Raw genomic sequence first — 21,216 nt, 5'->3', positions numbered from 1 at the left:
GCTCAGCTTGGAGCTATTTGGATATTCGAGTTTCATAGAAGCCACATTGCACAGAACAAAATGCTGAGGCTGAGTAAATTGTTTCAAGTGGGCTTTCTAGTTCAAAATTTAGTCAATGTCTCAAAAGAAAAATAAAATTCAATAATTTGCAGGACCTGACTTTACCACACCTTTCTTTCTGGGATTTTCAAATTCCATATTTCTTCTGTCTCAAGCAAGTCAGATGTGACTGACTAGAATATTTAATTTAAAAATTTAGTAAACTTTTAAAACGTGTGTATTCTGATAGTATTTGTGCATTACTTGCAGAGTTAGTTCATTACCTTTACTGTCATTCTTAGTATATTGGAACTAATTGATTCCATTTTATTTTGCTCTTTCTTCTTGAACTATTTTTAAACATATAACTTTCTGTTCTCCTTTCTTATCTTGTTTCAAATTGATTTTCACCAAACTCTAACTTTTTCTTTCTACTAGTTTTCTCCTTACTAAAAAATAAATAATTAATATTCCTTTCTTTTAGAGAATACCCTGGAAATTTTAATAATCACTATTTAACCATAATAATAGCCTAAAATGAATATCAGTATATTCACCTGCCTCCTGAACAATGTAATCATTTTAAGATACTTTAAACCTAGTGACCTATGTAAGTTATATGTACTGTTGTCCAGGATTTTGAGTCTGTCATGAATTTTGTATTTTTAAATTGTTTACACTTTGAATATTTGTTTGGCTTTTTGCATATTTTATCCATTTTCCTTGCTCACAACCCTTTTTTTGCATCTCAGATCTACCTTTCTAGAATCATTTGCTTTCTTCCTAAAGCACATTCTTTAAATCTTTAGATAGGAATCACTGTGAGTAGACTCTCTCACCTTTGTGTATGTCTCTCTCTCTCGAAAAATGACATGAGAGTATATAATCAATACGTGTAATTTAAAGTCTAATATCAAACTAACACCCACCCAGTTTAAGCTTTCCTAGTTTCTTTTTTTTGTTGTTAAGTTTTCATTTAAATTCCAGTTAACATACTGTGTTTTATCAGTTTCAGGTGTAAAATATACTGATTCAATACTTCCATACAACACCTGATGCTCATCGTGACAAGTGGACTCCTGAATCCCCATCATCTGTGTCACCTATTCCCCGCCCCCTGCCCCACCCACCTCTTTTTTTGTATCCATCAGTTACTTCTCTACAGTTGAGTCTCTTTCTTGGTTTCTCTCTCTCTCTCTTTTTCCCCTTTGTTCATTTGTTGTTTCTTAAATCCCACATATGAGTGAAATCATATGGTATTTGTCTTTCTCTGACTGACTTATTTCCCTTAGCATAATACTCTCCAGCTCCATCAATGTCGTTGCAAATGGCGAGTTTTCATTCTTTTTTATGGCTAATATTCCATTGTATATTTATATACACCACACCTTCTTTTTCCATACATTAGTCGATGGACACTTGGGTTGTCTCCATAATTTGGTTATTGTAGACAATGCTGCTATAAACATCGGGGTGCATGTGTCCCTTTGGATTAGCATTTTTGTATTTTTAGGTAATTACCTAGTAGTGCAATTGCTGGGTGGTGGAGTAGTTCTATTTTTAACTTTTTTAGGAAACTCCATTTCCCAGAGTGGCTGCACCAGTTTGCATTCCCACCAACAGTGAAAGAGGGTTACCCTTTCCCCACATCCTCACCAACATCTGTTGTTTCTTAAATTGTTGATTTTAGCCATTCTGACAGGTGTGAGGTGCTATGTCATTGCCCAGTTTGTCTGAAAATATCTATATTTTTCCCTTTTCTTGAATGATTTTTTTATTGAGTATAGAATTCTAGGTTGACCAATATCTTCTCACTTAAAAAAAACAGGGTAGTTAACATACAGCATTATATTAATTGCAGGTGTATAACAGTGATTCAACAGTTCCATATATTACTCAGTGCTTATCAAGGTATATCTTCTCACTTTGAAGGCATCACACTTGTTTCTCTCTTCCATTATTTTTTAAAAGAAAATGACTCTCTAAATTTTATTTCTTTGTAGGGAACGTGTTTTTCTTTTCTGGCTGCTTTTAAGATCTTTCCTTCTGTACTTACTAAAATACGTCTAGATGCTAAGAATTTATTGCACTTCATAAAATTTTATCAATTTTGGAAAATTATAGCCATTATCTCTCACATATCTCGTCTCCACATCACTTGGTTTTCTTCTGAAACTGACGTGTGTACTGGAACTTCTCACTCTACCACCCACATTCCTTAACCTCCTTTTATAATTTTCACCTTGCTCTTTGAATTGTATTTTATATAACTTCTTTGTATCTGACTCTTCAGCTGTGTCTAATTGGCTGTTTAATCTATTCATTAGATTTCAGGTTATTTTTCAAATTTGCCTGATAAACATTAATAGTCTTATTCCTTTGTCATTATTCCAGTATCCTTTTGGTTTTTTAAAAATAATATTAAACAAATTCATTTCCTATTCCATATACATTAATGTAAACATTTTGCCACTTTTGTAGGTTTTATTCTAGTGATGTCTGATCCTACTTTGTCTCACAGTTTGTGAGATCGAGCCCCATGTTGGGCTCTGTGCTGACAGTGCAGAGCCTGCTTGGGATTCTCTCTCTCTCTCTCTCTCTCTCTCTCTCTCTCTCTGCCCCTTCCCCACTTGTCTCTCTCTCTCTCTCTCTCTGCCCCTCCCCTGCTCATGCTCGCTCACTCTTGTGCTCTCAAAATAAATAAATAAACATAAAAAAAAGATCTCTTTACCTGAAGTGCACATCTACCTGGTTAACCTTACCACTTGTAGGGCAGGAGGCCAGAATAGAAAGAGAGTATGGAAGTGTCCTCACATGGATTGCCTGGTGTCCCTGCCACACAGAGTCAGAAACATGGTGCCAGTCACGACTAAGCTGAGGAGCGAAAGCACAGGCAGGAGGACCAGTTGCACTTGAGTTCCACCAGGTTGGTTAAAGAGAGAAAATACAGGTAAGATTCTGGGGACATAGTGACCTAGCCCACTAGTGAAATGGGCCTAATGAAGATCAATATATGCCCAAATGGGTTAGTCCATATTCTTCCTCTGGGGAGAAGCAAATGAGGAGTGAGGGGGAGTGGGGAGAAGCCAAGGGTCAACAGAAGTCCTCTCTGGAAAGTGAGCTATAGAAGACATTTTGGTTTCCCACATCCCAGTCTCTTGTCTCACCCCTGATTCCTGCTGCAGCTCTCGTGGCTTATTCTGTGTGAGCTCAGACACCTTGCTGACATTGTTGCATTGGACACGGGTGTGTCTAGCTTTCTGCTTTGGAGCCTTGTCTGAAGCGTCAGGAAGCTGTTCAGCCTTCCAAAGAGATGATAACACCCAGGGCACCTGGGTGGCTGAGTCGGTTAAGCGTCCAACTCTTGATCCCAGCTCAGGTCTTGGTCTCAGGGTCATGAGTTCAAGACCCACATAGGGCTGGTAACGCTCAATCCACAGGGAGATGCTGCTGGCAGGGAATCTGGCTGTTCCTTTAGGAAACTATCAGCAATGGTGTCTTTGGGTCTTTTCTCCTGGGCTGTTAATATTCCCTGCAGACTGTCTTCTCTTCTCCCATCTGGTAGCTGATGTAGGAAGAAGACAAAGTTCTCCATATTGAATACATGTTTATGTAATTTTCTGTTTGCAATTGGGGAATCAGCCACAGTGATTACAAAAATCTTCCACGTCCTCAACAACGTTCACAAAAACCATCCATGGCCAGAACAGTTATTGAGAATTTTCCAGGTGGGAGTTACAGCGTTAGTCTCTGTGTTTCTGTATGTAACACCAAGATATGGGTCCTTATTCTGCATGGCTGGCTATTTATTTTGAGCTTAGCTCATCCTCTGAAAAAATGCAGCACATTTATTACAATCACAGTGAAGGGAATAATAGTTTAAATTCAACCCAGATATATGTGAAAACAGGTTAGTATCATTTCTCTAGCATCAAAATTAATTGTCAACTGTGCTGATGTTTAAAAAGCTTTTTTATTACGGTGCCTGGGTGGCTTGGTCGGTTAAACAGCTGACTTCAGCTGAGGTCATGATCTTGCAGTTTGTGGGTTCAAGCCCTGTGCCAGGCTCTGTGCTGACAGCTCAGAGCCTGGAGCCTGCTTCAGATTCTGTATCTCCCTCTCTCTCTGTCCCTTCCCCACTCATACTCTATCTCTCTCTGTCTCCAAAATAAATAAACATTTTTAAAAAATAAATAAATAAATAAAAACATTTTTATTTTGAAAAAATTCAAGTATTCAAAAAATAGCACAATGAATTTGCACTTGAATCCATCCATCAGTTAACATTTGCCACATTTGTTTCCCTTCTCCATCTCTGTATCTCTGCTTCTCTGTCTCTCTTCTCTCTCTGTATATATGTCTGAATGTGTGTATGAATACACACACACACACACACACACACACACACACACATACACACATTTGATGAATGGTTTGAGAGTAAGATGCTGACATCACCTTTATTCCTAAATATTCCTGCATGCATCTGCACAGAGAAGTGTATTCTCTTACATAACCACAGTACAATGATAAAAATCGGGAAATTTAACATTGGCACATGTTATTATTCAATACAGAGCACATATTTAAATTTTGCTAAGTGCCTTAATGTCTTTAACAGCAATATTTCTCCCCATCCATAATCTATTATAGGATCAGGTATTTTATTTAATTGTTATATCTTTTTAGTCCCCTTTAATCTGGAAAAGGTTTTTTTTGTTGTTGTTGTTGTTTTTGTTTGTTTTGGTCTCTCATGATATTGATATTTTTGAAGAGTACAAGCCAATTTTTTTAATGCAATATGCTGACATAAAAAATAAAATAGCTGGTCTCAGAATGGGTAGTGCTTCAAATCTGCAGACACAATAGCAGTTTCTTTAGATTGTCAGTTTGTGGCTTGAATTTTCAAAACTTCCTCATCCTTTGCCTTCAAAGTACTCTGTACTATATGGGTATATATATATATATAGTTCAATTAGGAGAAAATAATGAACTTAGGGCTTTGAGACATTCCCTGACATAATTGAGGTCAATCCTGTGGTGCCACAGAGGTGTGGTTAGGAATCAATGGTCTATCGTGAAACAGACCATACAGATTTTAACATGTTTGGCAGATCAATTATCTCAATGACTTATCCTAAGAAGCCACACATCTGGAAAAAAAAAACTTAAGGTAATATATAAGATTAAAATTGTATCAAGAAAATGATTCTTTGGATCCTAAAATCAAAACATATTTGCATACTTAGAGAATAAGATTGGAGATTCTATACAGTTGGCACGAACAATGATATATGGTAACCTACTTTTTATATGATTTCCCTTTAGAACTAAAATCCTAGTTATGATGAAGAAAAAGGATATTAATTATTTAAAAAATGTTCCAATATCCAAAACCCAGAAGGTAAGCTACATTTATATAGAGCAGTCCACCTCCCTGAGCTTTATCATTGAGTATGTTCCAGTTGAGCCAAAGCTCATTGAGGAACAGTCTACAGAAGGATCTTCCCCTTAAGGAGTCTGATTTTCAGAACAAGGTGAAAGACAAACATGAGACCAAAATGGAGAAGGAAGACAAAGAACTGTCAGCGGTGCTTCATCTCTGGACTCCTACAGGTTAATGGACCGGGAAGCAGGAATTGCTACAGTTGAGGGGAACAGGTAAGTTATTTATTCTATAAGCCTTCAAGTGTGGAATTTTCTTATTTGTTCTGTGTTCTGTGTAAGTCTAGTATACTCTGATTAGAAAGAACCAAACATCCATTCTTGTCTTTGAGTAACGTTGAGCTCCAAAGTAATTTTTCAGACACAGGTGATGTTTGTGTATTTTAAATATTTCTATCTACCCCTCAGCCCATTGTGCTTTCTGAGTTACATTATAATAATAGCATTATAATTATGTCTCATTTCAGGACATTTCTGCTTTGTTTTAAAACTATGCTGATTACTCAAACTCTTCACTGAGTGCCTCAGAATTTGTTTCTGTTACTGGTACTAACTAAAGTCAGCAACTGAATTATCAAAGTGTCTGTCAGACTCAGAGAATTGGAAATAATAATTTGCACAGCATTCCAGATCAAAGGAGGGAGGGAAACTGTTATTCACGGCCAGTTCTCCGGGAACATTATTATTCATTTTGCATTGAAACCATAGGAAGATGCTATATAACATCTGTTCGTAGAATGTGTCATTTAACATGAGATATTGTCATAAAAAGGAAATTACAAAGGTGTGTTTAGCTTCAGGTGTTCTTATTAATCCTTTTAACCCTTTCTTTCATTGTTGAGTTTCTACATTAGGAAGAAAACATAGGTAATTTTGAATTCTTGATTTAAATGAAAAATAGTGAAACCATTCACAACAATTTAACATTTTTTATGTGACACATGTGGAGACAGTGCACTCGAATAAATGACTGTGGTCACATAAATGAATGATTCATTTGATTACCTCATTCCTGTCCTTTTTATAATCGTAATAGAATTATAGAAACTGAAATGTGACTTCTATCCAGTGGATTTAAAGCCTTTGAGTGAACTAAAAAACAAGTCACCTATAAAATATTTTTGGTTTGTCTGTTTGAATAAAAGGATAAAAAAAGGGAGGAACTTAAAATTGCCTCTTTTTTTTTTTTTTGAGAGATTGGGAGATGAAACTCAAACATTGAAGGGTTTTGGATACCTTACAAAGACAACATCAATAACAGAAACTCCACAGCCTGCCTCTATTTTCCATTAAATGTTCTTATTTTTGGAGAACTTTTCTTCCTGTTATAGCAGCAGCATATAGCTTAGAATAAGCTTTTCCATGAGGTCTGACAACTGAAGCTTTAGGAAAGTATTCATGCACTAACCTCTTAAAACTGCTCTCCTAGGAAAGATGAGTGGTGAATTAAGAGCAGGGGAAAGAGTAGGAGGAGAGGGAGATCGTGTAAAAAGGTATTTTTCAAACCTTTTTAGTTTGAGACTCACTTTGTTTAGTTAAAATGCTTTCTTTCTAGATAATCTTCTTTTCTAACTAACCTCTTCTCTCTTCCATTCCTGCTATATGATACTATGTTGACAATGTTTGTACACACACACACACACACATGCACGCATACACACACACCCTGGTGAAAGAGATAGGCCAGCTGAGTATTGCATGGGGACTGTTGTGGCTGGAACCCAGTATGGAGTGATAATGGAAAATGAGGTTAGAGATCCTACCTGAAGAATCTTTATCCCATAAGCCAGAAGTTGGCAAACTGGCAAACTACAGTCCACTGGCTAAATCCTGCCCTACTTCCTTTTTTTTTTTAAGTAAAGTCTTATTGGAATGCAGGTATCCCCATTTATTTACATATTGTCCATGGTTGCTTTTAGGATACAGTGGAAGGCAGAGTTGAGTACTGGTGACAGACCATATGGTCTGCCAAGCCTGAAATATTTATTATCTGGCCCATTATGGAAAACATTTGCTGACCCCTGCTAAAAGCCAAAACATTAGTTCACAAAGGGTGGTCCCAAACCAGCTGATCCAGCATCACCTAGAAATTTAATTGAATGCTAATTTTCCAGCCCCATAGCAGATGTAAGGAATAAAAATACCTCAGGGTGGGGCTCAAAATCTGTCTTTTGAGAAACCCTTTGGGTAATTGTGATGCACTTGCAAGACTCTCCAGGGTCACAGCAACCCAACCAGATGTGGCTAATGGGTTGCAGGTGTGCCAAAGATATTGGTGCACAGGCCATGGCTGGCATATCATGTAGGGTCACACAAGATAACAATCTGGGGCAGGACATAATTCAAATTATGTTTTAGAAATTCATCTGAGGGGTGTCTGGGTGGCTCAGTTGGTTAAGTGTCTGACTTTGGCTCAGGTCATGATCTCACGGTTCGTGAGTTCAAGCCCCGCGTCCAGCTCTGTGCTGACAGCTCAGGGCCTGGAGCCTGCTTCAGATTCTGTGTCTCCCTCTCTCTCTGCCCCTCCCCTGCTTATGTTCTGTCTCTTTATCTCTCTCAAAAATAAAATAAACATTAAAAAATTCATCTGAGTAGATAGATGATGATTTCCATACATCACCTCAGAGATTTTTCCTATCAATGAATTTCTTGTCAATCTCAGAGATTATTTTATAATAACAAAAAGGAGCACCTGGGTGTCTCAGTCGGTTAAGCATCTGATTCTTGGTTTCTGCTCAGGTCATCTCACCATTAGTGAGTTAGTGCCCTACATCTGGCTCCACAATGTGGAGCCTGCTTGGGTCCCTCTCTCCCTCTCTCTCTCTCCATCTCTCTCTCTCTTTCTGCCCCTCCCCCACTTGCTTTCTCTGTCTCTCTCAAAATAAATAAATAAACACAAAAAATTAAAAAAAAAGAAAGTTACTGTTATAATAACAAAAAGAACATTCTGATAATACTTTATAGTTTACACAGTAGTCAAGAATGATCTTAAAAGTCATTTCCAGATTGAAAGTGTTACTTGAGAATGCACAAAACTTCTGGATAGAGGGCATGTATCTATGTGTACTGTGTTTGTGTGTATTTAACATCTTTTCTTCAAGAAAAATAATTATCTTTGAGGTGGATTCAGTAGAGGGATATATAAATTTATTTTTTAAAATATTCCTAATGCCCTGTTGTATCAAGCTTTAAACAGATATTATCCTCTATGAAAATCTAGATTGGATCAGTTAGGCAGGGGATCATTCTGAGGATATTCAATAAGTAACTTACTTGAAATGTTAATCTCCCTGCTTGCACCTAAGTAAGATTCCACTGACAATAACCCATTGCAAGTCATGATTTTAGGACATTTCTCTTGCTTTCAGCAAGGCATGCCTGTAGGCTAGCCCACTCATAACTGGCAAGTGCATGCTTAAATGTCAACTAGCAAGTAATAAACAGTGGCTGACTGCCCATCCATCATAAAGATAAGAAATGTTGACTTTTAGTGGTTTTTAGATGAGGGCCAAAACAGAATACTGGCCTTGAAATTGGGCCTGTAGCCTGTTGATGCTAGGTCTTCGGATTCCGTTCTGCAAATTTCTGCCCTGGAATTTAGACTGGTTCCAGAATGCCCAGAACTATCTCAGATCAGTTGGATCCAGGATGCTTTGAAAGTCCCCTGTGGTTTTTGTCTATTTTGGGATTTCTGCCACACTCAGAGTCCTGCCCAATGGGTTGCTGTGGTTCTTATTAGTCCAGTTTGGTCTCAGACAATATTTGGACTGGCATGCCTGGCTAATCCTGTCTTTGCCCACCAAATACACGCATCCACACACATATCATGGAAGCACTTGGACATTTGGACCCCCAAAGCCTGTCAGGATGTGAGATAGTGCTGTAGGCCCTCCATGGGATAAATTGATCAGACCCACTTTGAATCATTGCATGGTTAGGCCAAGATCAAAAATGGAGTTTGACCCCATGCCCTGGCTCAAAATAATTCCCACCACTGTGAGGGGCTTTTTTGTACATGCACGTGTGCTCCAGCTGCCATGCATCTTGTTGGGCTTAGGGGTATATGCACTACCAAAGAGTCTGCTATAGGGAGGCAGAAAGAGGCCCACACTGGCTCTGTGCAGGTATTTCTGGGATCCTGGGTGCCCACAGTATGGTCTAAAAGTGTGGGCTTTTAGAGGAGATGTGGGCTCTGGGTGAGTCTGTCCCCTTGGCCTAGACTTCTTGCTTCATGGGGAGCAGAACAACAAGAGGACTAACAGACCTGCTGAAGCAGGGGCCTGGACAGAGGCCTGAGATGATCAAGTCTACATGTGGCTCTAGATAGGCCTTTTCAACCTTCTCACCTTGACATCGGCTGGCAGATCATTCTTTGTTAGGGGGACTGTCCTGTGCATTATGGAGTATGTGGCAGCATCCCAGGCCTCTACCCACTAGAAGCCAGTAGCACCCCAGCTGTGACACCAAAAATGTCTCCAGACAATTTCTGGTAGATGTGGCCAGATGTCTCTGGAGGACAGAATCATCCTTGGTTGAGAACCACTGTTCTACACCAAATACCACTGAGTCCCAGCACATGGGGGTCTTCCCTGATCAACTCAAAACCAGATTCTCCTTCACTGGGCTTTTAAAACAAGAATGAAATGCAATATGAGGCAGCCCCTTTACATCACAGCCTGTGTTATCGGCGTGCATGATGGCGCTTCCAGCCTTGCGAGACTTGCTCATGATCACATTGGAAGGTAAAGTCAGAAATCTTCATCCTCAACTTTTATCAGCCTGATATTGGGGCCAAATCCATCATGCAGATGGTTGCTACTTCAGAATCAAACATCCAAGAAAAACTGTCATCTCATGCACTGATTCTATCAAATGCATACAATGAAACTACAGACTTTGATTCCATTAACCCAGAAGAAAATCTATTTGGTGCTATAAATCCAGAGGGCAGAATGTAAATGTTCAGAATAGAAATGCTCCCTACTAAAATATGCCAAAGATAGTGCACATTACATTCACTTCCAAAGTCAATATGCGTGTAAATCTCATAGACTCGGGTCCAGTTGAAATTACATTTCTATCATTCCCCCAAATGAAATAATATAAAAGTACTTAACAAGTTACCTGCTTATTCCAAACCATCTAAATTTAGATTATTGAGTTTTTCCTGTCTTTTTGTTTTATTTTTGTGTGTGTGGACATGCATATTAAAGAAGAAATTTTGTTTCAATTAGGCAGGAAAAGTGAGGAAATTATATAGGACAGTAGTTAGCCTGTGGGCCAAATCCAGCCAGTTTTTGCTTTCTACATAAAGTTTTATTGGAACACACATGTGTTCATTTACTTACATGTTTTTTATGACTGCTTTCATAGTACAATAACCAACCTGAGTAGTTGTAACCAACTGAGACTTTATGGCCTGCAAAGTTGAAAGTATTCATCAGCTGTTTACATGAAACATTTTTTGAGCTTGAATACAGGAGATGCAGGCATGTGGGATATCTCTTCAGAGGGTTCCAAATATTTAAATGCATGCTTCAGTCACTTCAAGTCTCAGTCCCTTTCTTTGTACATTTAAATTCTTATTTCATGTTGATAAGGGTTACAGCAGTTATTTCTGATAATTTTCTGGACATGCCATAATGTGAGTGATCTAATTTCTGTTACAGCTGCTTGGGCACCAACCACTGGTTGAGGGAGAAGATATATTTCCCAATGAATTCATCCAGGTTCTTTTTACCCTAGATGGTTGGTCACAGGTCTTTTTACCCTAGATGGTTGGTCACAGATCTTGGGTAAATTTACTGTTATTCTGATAAAATTATCTCAAATCTAATTACGTCTCCTTTAAATGACTGAAAAAGATATTAAATGTTGAAATGGACTTTGGAATTAGCAATTCTCTTTCTCTATTTTGCTTTAAAAAATTTTTTTTGTTTTTTACATTTATTTATTTTGGGGACAGGGCACAAGTTGGGGGAGGGCAGAGAGAGAAGGAGACACAGAATCCGAAGCAGGCTCCAGGCTCTGAGCCGTCAGCACAGAGCCCAATGCGGGACTCGAACTCACAAACCATGAGATCAGGACCTGAGTCGAAGTCGGACACTTAACCAATTGAGCCACCCAGGCTCCCCTCTTTCTCTCTTTTTCTTAAAAGCCTTCCTAATATTTGGACATTGCTCATGTTTTCTATTTAGTACCAAGAAGTACTTTCAGATGGGTTCTTCAGTGTTGCATATATGGAGGGATGCTAGGTGGTTATTTTGAGGCCTAGCATTTGTCACTAAGATGATTGTCCTGTTATCTGGTGGAATTTTATATTCTGATTTGTCTCTCTGATTCAGGGAAAGCCAGTGATAGAATTCCATTATGATGCCTTTTGCATTTGTGTTTGTCCCTGTTCATCTGTAATAGTTCGTGAATACTATGCATGAGAGGATCAAACTGTAGAAAAAACTTAAGAATTAAAAGAAGTCTTAGGGCGGGGTACCTGGGTGGCTCAGTCGGTTGAGCATCCATCTTCGGCTTGGGTCATGATCTCATGTTTATGAGTTCGAGCCCTGTGTCAGGCTCTGTGCTGACAGCTCAGAGCCTGGAGCCTACTTGTGATTCTGTGTCTCCCTCTGTCTCTGCCCCTCTCACACTCATGCTCAGTATCTCTCTCTCTCTGTCTCTCTCAAAAATAAAATTGAAAAAAAATTTTTAAAAATCTTAGGGCCCCAGTCTTCTTTGTAATAAATGTTATATAATACTTACATATCATAGACATATGGCTCTAGTGTACTTAATATATATACCGTTATTAGTATTATAATATGTAATAAAATGTTAAGTAGCTTTACTATATGTGTGTGCAGGAGGGTGTGTAAACTCTGTTTGTAGGTGTGTGAAGGTATGTGCATATCATACAGTGCGTGAGAAGTGATAATCTACAAACAAAATTGAGGCTGAGACCTTGAAGCAGGAAACTGCCTGTCAAGGTCAGATGTTTCTTGATGTGACTGAACTTGTTTATATTGACTTTGTCATCCTTGCGTCACTTAGAAAATGCTGATTATGTAAAAGGAAACATTCGTTTCTGTGTGGGCTTTTAACTTTGAGAAGCAGATTTCTTCTTTTCTTTTACATTTTATTTTTCACTGGATTTTCTCTTTGGCTCACTCCCTAAAATATCGTTCATCGCCTCCAATCCCAAGTGTTCCTTTTCAAGCGTTCAGTGACGTCTCCCACAAAGCTTACCTTCAAGGCAGCACTGTCATCCCCTGGTTGGAGAGGACAGGCCTCACGCCTCCTCACAAACACATTGTCCTTGGTTCTCACTTCCTTCTGTCTGTTGACTAGTTTGCTCACTCGAGCACAGACAGCTTGTCCCAGGTCACAAGGAGAGCAGCTAGACCAGCCCAAACTCACCCCCTCTGATGGAAGTTTCCTGAAACGCAAGCCGAATGTTGATGCCGTCCTGGTTGCCCTTCTGATTAAAGCACCTCCTTCAGACCTCTAGAATTACTTTGTCACCTTGCTTGTTTATCCCCTCCCCAGTTCCCAGACTGTGAGCTGCCTGTGTGGAAGAACTATGTCTTCATTATCTTCATAGTCCCTAGAGGAGTGTCTCTGGACACAGTCAGTGACAAATGAATATTTATTGAGTGAAAAAAAAATAACAAAAATTAATTTTAAGCAGTTTCTAGCAGAAAGAGAGCATAAGTAAACAGTGGATTCTGTTTCATGCCAATTTAACTGACCCAATCTCTGATACTAAAACGTAACAGAGGTCGTGGAATTTCATAGCCGGGGAGGAAACTTAGGTCATACACAGTTGAGTCATTTCAGTTGACTGTTGAGAAGTGTGAGGCACAGAGAGGAAAGGAGAAACAAACAATTATAGGGCACCTCCTGTATGCTGGTCAGTGCTTTGCAATATCTAATCTTCATGGTAACCCTTTGCATACTCATTATTTTCTCTGAGAAGTAGAAGGGTACTATGAGAAGTCATGGTGCTTCAAGTGACAGGTTCAAGTTCACAGACACTGAGCAGAGCCGGTTCTTCCGAGCTTTGAAGCCACGTTCACTTCCTCACAGCCTGTCAAGGCAGCCCCTAAGTACTATAATTTTTCATTGCCTGATATTAACTTAAAATCACATAATATCTAACTAGCCACTTATAAGAAATACAGAGATGGAGATATGTTACAAGGTATCGCAAAGAAACCATCAGCCTTATCCAGGATTGGAGAAATCGGATAGGGCAAATGACCCTGCTTCTTCAAATAAATGACATTAAACCACCACCACCACCACCACCACAACTGGTAGGAAATTATTACAGACAGGAAGTTAAGGGACATAGTTTCCAAATGCAACCTATAGGACCTTGGCAGCATCCTGATTCACGAACTAATTGTGAAAAGAAAAAACATTGAGAACTCAGGAGAAATTGAACATGAATGGATACAAGATGATATTAAGAACTATTGTGGATTCTTTTTGATACGAAACTATTATTTTGATTATGTTTTAAAACTCCTGGCATGTTAGAGATTCATACTTAATTATGGGTAAAGAAATGTGATATCTTAGGTTTACTTTAAAATATTCCAGATGAATTCATCTACTAATTATTTAATTAAAAGGCATGTTTTTAATGAAAACTGTAATACCCAGAGCTGTTAATTTGGTCTGACTGTCAGGTCAGATATCACTTCTCCTCTGGAGTCTGAGGCAAGATTAAAATTCCTCATATACACTTAGCATGCCTCTATGTTAAAATCAAATTTCTCTAAAATCAAAGTGTATGTGGACTGATAAGCTCAGGTAGAGTTGAAACTTTCCACTCCTCCTCTGGGAACAGACCGTCATAGTGAGGTCAGAATGGCTCACGTTCCTTGAAAACCCTTCAAGGTCATCTGACATCTCCAACTTGGAGACATCCCTTCAAACCAAAGCAAGGGCGTCCTTGGGGTTAGAAGCTCTGAAGTGAGCAAAATCCATGGGCAAAACTACAGCTATTTTTGAGAATTTTCGAAACGTTTTCCCTTGCATAGACGAGGAATGTGAGAACTCACAGCTCATTTTACATAAGTGCTGCCTGAACCCCCTAAGAAACCCTGTCTTCCTCTTGGTACTTCTTTCAAAGAGTCAGTGGAGAGAGAAAGGGCTCCTGCTCGCCTCCGCCCAAAGAAGTCCTGTCGCTTCCCAGCTCTGTGTTAAAATTTAAAGAGACAGGAGTTGATGAAAGGGATACAAGAACTCCGTTGTTTGAGGGGGGTCTAGAACCTTCTCTGTCAGTGTGAAGAAAGGAAACCCCTAATTTCCATACCAAGAACAATCTTTTATTGCTCTTAATACTGGTGCTTTCTGTATCATGTACACACAAAATACCCTGGACATTTTGTTAAAATGTAGATTTTGATTCAGCCGGTCCTGGTAGGGCCTGAGACTCTGCATTTCTAGCAAGCTCCCAGAAGGTGTGCTGCTGCTGGTCCACAGACCACACCCTGAGTAGTGATCACACGGTCACTTTTATTTTAAAAAAAAATTTTTTTGTTAATGTTTATTTTTATTTATTTTTTTATTTTTAAAAAAAATTTTTTTTAACATTTATTTATTTTTGGGACAGAGAGAGACAGAGCATGAACGGGGGAGGGGCAGAGAGAGAGGGAGACACAGAATCGGAAACAGGCTCCAGGCTCCGAGCCATCAGCCCAGAGCCTGACGCGGGGCTCGAACTCACGGACCACGAGATCGTGACCTGGCTGAAGTCGGACGCTTAACCGACTGCGCCACCCAGGCGCCCCGATGTTTATTTATTTTTGACAGAGACAGAGACAGGGACAGAATGCCAGTGGGTTGGGGCAGAGACAGAGGGAGACACAGAAGCAGACGCAGGCTCCAGGCTCTGAGCGGTCAGCACAGAGCCCGATGTGGGGCTCGAACTCATGAGCTGTGAGATCATGACCTGAGCTGAAGTCGGACACTCAACCGACTGAGCCACCCAGGCGCCCCACATGGTCACTTTTAATGGTGGGATAGAATTTTATCTTTTTCTAGGGTCCCATCTTTATTGCGCAGCATTTGTGAAAACGAATCTGTTAATCCATGTGAGTGCTGTCCGAGAGTCTAACGAAGACTTAATGTTAAATAAGTGGTGACTGTTTGAAACCCAAAAAATTATGGGACGTCTGGATAGCTCAGTCGGTTAAGCATCTGACTCTCGATTTTTGCTCAGTTCATGACCTCACAGTTTGTGGGATTGAACCCCATGTCTGTTGGCATTCTCTCTCCCTCCCTGCCCCTCCCCTATCTTTCAAAATAAATATGTAAACTTAACACAAAACAAATTATAAACCTTCAGAAAGGACTGGAGGAAGAAGTGGTGAATAGGGGTTGGGGACAAACGTTTCCTATGTTCTGGGCTTTTGTCATATATTTTTTCTCATTTAAGTCTTCTAAAACCCCTGTGAGGTGAATGTCATTGTCCCCATTTTATAATAATAAGAAACTGAATCACAAGCTTAAAACTATCCAGAGCAAAATGTGGGAAATTCTACAGGAAAAATGACCCAGTTTCTTAAAAAAATAAATGGCATAAAAAAAGGAGGGGGGCAGGAACTGTCTCTGATGAGAAGAAACTGGAGAGACATACCAAGCAAATGCAGTATCCAACATCTTGCCTGGTACCTGATTTAACCAAAAAGCCTTCTATAAATAGCATTTTGGGGACATTTGGTAAAATAGACCATGGGCTGAGTATTACGTATTAAGGAATTGTTACTGATCTTGTGAGGTGTGGTAATGTTATTGCAATTATGTTATAAAATAGAATTCTTATCAGTCAGGGACTGATTGGTGAAATTATATCCTGTTTGGATTTGCTTTAAAATACTCTAGCAGAAAAAAAAAAGTGGGGGTGGGTTGGGGAAGCAGTAGAAGAAATAAGAATGAGGGAATGTTGTAAATATTATTTTTTTAGACATTCTTTTGGAAACAATTTTAGATGTATAGAAAAGTTAGGCTATTTTTAGCATAGGGGGCCTGACTGCATATTGGCTAGCTTTCCCTAATGTTGCCATTTTATATAACCGTGGTACCATGGTCAAACCTGGAAATTAATATTGACAGAACACTAGTAACTGACCTAGAGACTTTTATTCTAATTTCTCCTCTTCTCCCCAGCGTCCACCAACTCATGTTCTTTTGCTACTCCAGGTTTCAACCCAGAGACCCCCCCCCCCCGTGCATTTAATTGTCATGTCTCCTTAGTCTTCTCTAATCTATAGCCGTCCCTCCATCTGTCCAGTCCTTCATGCCCTTGACACTTGTGAAGAGTACTGATGAGTTATTTTGTAGCATGTTTTCCAATTTAGGTTTGCCTAATGTTTCTTCATGGTTAGATTGAGGTTATGTTGATAATTATTGAAGCTGGGTGATATATACTACTTTGGGATATGTTTGAAAATTTCTGTAGAAGTAAAGTTTTTTTTTTTTTTTTTTTTTTTTTTTTTTTTTTTTTTTTTTTTTACAACAGAGAATAAGGTTACATAACTTCTTTACATTATCTTAGTTATTAGATGAACAGATCTGGGATTAGAACCCAGATTAGTTTGACTAAAAAATCTGTCACCTTCACATTACAAAGAGCATGATACAAAGCAAAGGATATTTGGTTATTAAGGTTGTATTCATGGGTGAGCCCTGCAAAAGAATTTTTACTGCCCTGAAAATAATTAATCAAGCCACAGGTAATAGGTACATACTAATAATGGATATAGTAGGTCAAGATTGAATTGTCTTGCAGGATGTCTCATTATGTATGAGAAACTAAAACCCACACAAGTTAGCTAAAATAAATATTGAATATATGGTAAAGAGGTGGGACATGGAATTGAAAATCAGGAAAATAACAGGCTTCCCATGCAACAAGAATTGGGGAAAAACAAAAGTATAGACATTTACTCTGTCTCTATGTGTCCCTCTATCTGTAGGTCTCTCTGGAGACGGATCAGGAGAGGGTGGGGTCAGGCTAACTTAAGAGGAAACAGGAAAAGTAATACCTCATTCCATAATATTGACCACTGATGAAGCTTATCCACTTTTTCTTAATTCCAAACCCTCAGAAGAGGTTACAATTTCTGATTTCTGGTTTTCACTCTTGCAGAAGGAAAAAAATAATCTATTAACATCAGGTGATGTGATTTTCTTGAAAGTCTGCGATTTTCTGTTAAAGAACAGGCATGATACTAAGTTCTTCGGGTATAATGGCACTATCCTTGTCCTTGAGGAGATCAGTGGCTAGTAGAAGTGAGAGATGTGTAATTTAAAAGTGACAATACTGAGGTGCCTGGGAAGCTCAGTTGGTTGAGTGTCCGACTTCAGCTCAGGTCATGATCTCATGGTTTGAGCCCATGTTGGGCTCGCTGCTGTGAGTACGGAGCCCACTTTGGATTCTCTGTCCCCCACTCTCTCTCTGCCCCTCTCCCACTCACACACACTCTCTCTTTCTCTCTCTCTCAAAAAAAAATAATGACCATACCATGTGATTAATGCTACAGTGGAAGTATATACAAGGTACATGGGAATAATATACAAGGAAATAATTAACCATGCCTGTGGAGGGTAGGATGAGAAAGTCTTCAGAAGGAAGGGGACATCTGAGCTAGAATTTGAAGGCCAAGTTTGGAGATGAAACACTCTTCTAAGATGATTCTTCTTGTAGGATCAGCTCTCAGTCCACCATCTTTAATTTGTAAGGAGAACCAAGACATAACCCTCCTCCTGTGCAGGAGAAGTGGACTTAGTTATTCAGACCTCTCCTGTTTTCTGCTGCCTTAGCTTTTAAGGATTAAGTTACGGGTATTCATATGTGTTCTGCTTTCCTGATTGCTGAGGTATTTGAAATTCACTCCCATTGATTAGGCTTTTTTCCTTGACTTCTTAAAAACAGGTAGTTTCAGGGCACCTGGGTGGCTCAGTCAGTTAAAGCATCTGACTTTGGCTCAGGTCATGATCCTGTGGTTTGTGGGTTCGAGCCCTGCATTGGGCTCTGTGCTGATAGCTTGGAGCCTGGAGCTTGCTTCGGGTTCTGTATCTCTCTCTCTCTCTCTCTGCTCCTCCCCCGCTCACGTTCTCTCTCTCTCTCTCTCTCTCTCTCTCTCTCTCTCTCTCTCTCAATAAATAAATAAATAAATAAACAAACATTAAAAAAAAAGTTAAAAAACCAGGTAGTTTTATCAACTATTTTGGTCTTAGAAAAGTAGATACAAGAAGAGAGCTAGCCACTATCGGCAGTAGCCAAAGTATGGAAAGAGCCCAACTGATGAATGGATAAAAGATGTGATATATATATCGATCTATATATCGATCTATATAGATCTATATATGTAGATCTATATAGATCGATATATAGATCTATATATATAGATATATATATATCACATCTTCTTTTATCCATATATATATGGATATATATATTTTATCTATATATATATCGATCTATATATCGATCTATATAGATCGATATATATATATATATATAGATATATATATATATAGGCATAATGGAATATTACTCGGCAATCAAAAAGAGTAAAATCTTGCCATTTGCGACAACGTGGATGGAACTAGAGTGTATTACGCTAAGTGAAATAAGTCATTCAGAGAAAGACAAGTATATTATTTCACTCACATGTGGAATTTAAGATACAAAACAGATGAACATAAAGGAAGGGAAGCAGAAATAATATAAACACAAGGAGGGAGACAAACCACAAGAAACACTTAAATACAGAGAACAAACTGAGGGTTGCTGGTGGGGTTTGGGGTGGGGGAGGTGGGCTAAATAGGCAAAGGGCATTAAGGAGGACACTTATTGGGATAAGCACTGGGTGTTATATGTAAGTGATAAATCACTAAATTCTATTCCTGAAATCATTATTATACTATATGTTAACTAAATTGGATGTAATTTTAAAATATAATAATTAAAAAAAAAAGAAGAGAGCTAGGTATGGTAAAGTGAAATAGGTGTATCTGAGCCTGTGAATTCTAAGAACCAGAACGGTTGGCATGGATCTTTCATTGTGTCTCAAAGCATCCATTTTAACCACTAGGCTGTTGACTTTCAGGGTGGAGGATGGATTTGGTTACTTACCAGGAGTGTTGGGTGGAAATGTGTGTGTGTGTATATATATATATATATATATATATATATATACACACACACACCTACTCCCCTTGTCAATCTGTGTGTAACCAGAAGTCACAACATTTAGATAAACAATATGGGTAAAACACAGCTGGATTATTACAGAACAAGGTAATAGCCACACATCTTTCCCTGGAACATGCACAAGCAATGCCAGAAAAGTGCTAAACAAGTTAAGTCAAGATTTAAAATGGGCCTGTCTATTTACTATCCAAGGATCCATTGGCCATCTGGAACATACAATAAAAGGAAATCCATTAGAAGGAAACTTCTGAAACATTCAAACGTTATAACTTGGCTTTGGAAAGCTTAAAAGAAGGGGACAGCGGAACCAGTTCCTACTTGGACTGGAGTTTGTTTATTTTGCTTGTTTGAAATCAGAGCCAAAGGCCCTAATGGTTTTGACTAGATCTATGTGTTTGTTTCTGTACTTTTGGGCTGGGCCAGTTTCTGCAGATGAGACTTTGCAGACAGCACATGACTTTCCCTCTGGTTTTAAGAACCTTCAACATTTCTGGGAAATCATCCATGAAATTATGTCTTCTCCAGAAAGCTCCCTCTGCATCATGAGGAGAAAAAGCATTATTTAATTTATAACCATTTACAGGGTCCTTGTTGTGGGAAGGTAGGATCATTGTGCTATGGAGTGGAAAAGACGTGTGAGGTGTGGGCAAAAGAGTAACCTTGATTCTCGAAATAGCCTGTCTCCACTTGGACAGACAGGTATCTACCCATGTACCTTGACTTGACCAAGGGAGAGAGGGAGAAAAGGGAGAGGTGGGAAACCCAGCAGTTTAGCGATCTTATAAAGAGGAACATTAGCATCAGGAACAGTGCACTTTTCCATCACATTCTAGGGACAGGGTTGAGCACAGACAGCCTTCTTCACCTGAGTGCTGACGACTCCAGGTGGAAGCCTGGGTGTGCATTTCATCCCCTCGGTGTGCTCAGCAATGGGAGAGCCTTGGGACTTAGGGCGCCGGATGGACCCTTGTCCATGTTGGTGGATGGGTGTCCAAGGTGTCTCTGCTAGGAAATGCTAGAGCTGGGATTAAAAATCCCAGTCTGGTTGACTTCAAATCCCACATCTTGGGTGCTGGCACAGATACAAATAAGCAAGGCATTTACCCTCTCATCCCATATTCTTCATTAGCAAAATAAGAGACTTGGAATCAGTTTCTCTCTCTTTTGAAGCAATGGAATACTTCTTTCAAATAAAATATTACTCAAACCTAGGACAGAAAAGAGATCAAAGTCAAACTGCTTTGGTTGACATCTAAGTGGGAGCCAGAGCCCTGACTCCCATTTTGCCCCAGAGGAGTCCAACAAATTCTGTTGCATTATTGTTCAGAAAATACTCCCTCTCCTCTACCCCTTCTGTGGGAGAGTGTATTTACCATCCTATTGATGAAGGGCTTGACTCTGTGACTTGCTTCAGCCAATGAAATAGAAGCAGATTTGACATCCTTCCCATTCAAAATGAGCTTCCATAATCAAGATGGCTTGACCTCTTGCACTTCTGGCTCCCATTG

The sequence above is a fragment of the Felis catus genome, chromosome A3 (genome assembly GCF_018350175.1).
Source record: "Felis catus isolate Fca126 chromosome A3, F.catus_Fca126_mat1.0, whole genome shotgun sequence".
Classification (NCBI taxonomy): domain Eukaryota; kingdom Metazoa; phylum Chordata; class Mammalia; order Carnivora; family Felidae; genus Felis; species Felis catus.
Note: the sequence above shows the minus strand (reverse complement) of the source record.